The sequence below is a fragment of the Austrofundulus limnaeus genome, unplaced genomic scaffold (genome assembly GCF_001266775.1).
Source record: "Austrofundulus limnaeus strain Quisiro unplaced genomic scaffold, Austrofundulus_limnaeus-1.0 Scaffold264, whole genome shotgun sequence".
Lineage (NCBI taxonomy): Eukaryota > Metazoa > Chordata > Actinopteri > Cyprinodontiformes > Rivulidae > Austrofundulus > Austrofundulus limnaeus.
In genome coordinates, this window is record NW_013952666.1 from 656,350 (window position 1) to 658,214 (window position 1,865).

Here is a 1,865-nt window from a genome sequence, read left to right on the forward strand (position 1 = left end):
ACCCCCCCCCCCCACACACACACACGCACACAAACACACAGTTTTGTCCAGCTTGTAGGTTTTCATGTCTCTGGAGTTTTCTCGTCACGTCACAACTTGTGAGTTTTTCCAGCTGTCCTGTCAGCTTTTTGCTTTAACAAAGACTTTGTTTTGTTTGCACCCAAACTCTGCCTGTGCCCTGGGTCGATCCTGCACTTAACCTGACAAGTTCAAGCCTCTGTAATAAAATATTGTGATCAATTGTATCAAATGCAGCACTGAGATCTAACAGGACAAGAATGGACACAGGTTCACTGTCTGAGGCCATGAGAATATCATTAACTTCACCAGTGCTGTTTCTGTGCTATGATGAGCTCTAAACCCTGACTGAAACTCCTCATATAGATTATTTCTATCCAGATGTTCACATAGTTTATTTACAATTATTTTGTCAAGAATTTTTTAGATGAATGGGAGATTAGATATAGGTCTGTAGTTGGCCAGAACTCCTGAATCAAGATCAGGTTTTTTAAGTAAAGGTTTAATTACATCAACCTTAAAGCTCTGTGGCACATACAGTAACCATTCATTAGAGATAAATTAAGTACATCTAAAATATGGATATTAATTAAGGGAAATGCTTCTGTAAACAGTCTGGTTGGGATGGGATCTAGCAGACATGTTGATGGTTTGGATGAAGCTATTATTTTAGATAATTCAGAGAGCTCAACAGGACAAAAACTGCCAAACATAAATCAGGTTCTAGTGACACTAAAGCTGCCTCATCTGACAGAGAATCAGAGACAGTAGCAGGAAGGTTGGCATGAATTTTATTCCTTATTAAAATAAATTTATCTGTAAAGAACCTCATGAAGTCATCACTACTTAGAGTTATAGGGATACATGGCTCAACAGAGATAAGACTTTTCATTAGTCTCTCTACTAGGAATGCGCGATATAAACGATAGACGGTAGAAACGATATAAATTTGTCCTATGGTAGAGATCTGTAGTTTACCGGCCAACCGCGCAATTCTTTTTGATGATGTAACCAACTGGAGTCAAAACAGAGGAAGTGGGAAGCAGCGTCGCTGAGAGTGCAAATGAAGAGGGGGAAAAATAACAAAAACATAACTTATCCGGACCTGGTTCGGGTGTGTGAAAATGAATGCCGAACTGTTTACATGTTTACGTGATGGCCCGTCCTGTCAGCTGCTGTGGGAGGAGGCACATGGTGAACGCAGCGAGGCGACAGTCAGTGCCGGTGAAGTCAGTGCTCCAGTGGGACGCACAAAAGCTTGTTGAGTCTGGACCTCGTTTCTCCTGCGGTCATAGCGCAATACTGTCTCCTTGTACAGCGGGGAAGCGCTATGGGAAAGGCTGACAGTCAAACTGTCTTCCCAAAAAAAAAAAGCATAAACGGGATGATTGTCACCCCACTGGAGCGCGCACAGATTAAATGCGTGGAGGGTAGAAAATGTAACCTGCAAAGTGTGTAGAAAGGAATAAATACAAGCTATTTGTTTTACCACCTTAAAACAAAGCAGGTGATTACAAACACAACATCCAATGGATGCAGATACAGCGGGTAAAATAAGTATTGAATACGACACCATTTTTCTCAGTAAATATATTACTAGAGGTGCTAATGACATGAAATTTTCACCAGATGTTGGTAACAACGAAAGAGATCCATACATACAAAGAAATCAAACCATAAATGTCCAGAAATGAAGTTATTTGTAATAATGTGGAATGGTACAGGGAAAAAGTATTGAACACACTTACTGAAATTTATCTAATACTTTGTACAAAAACCTTTGTTGTCAATGACAGCTTCAAGACGCCTCCTGTATGGAGAAACTAGTGGCATGCATTGCTCAGGTG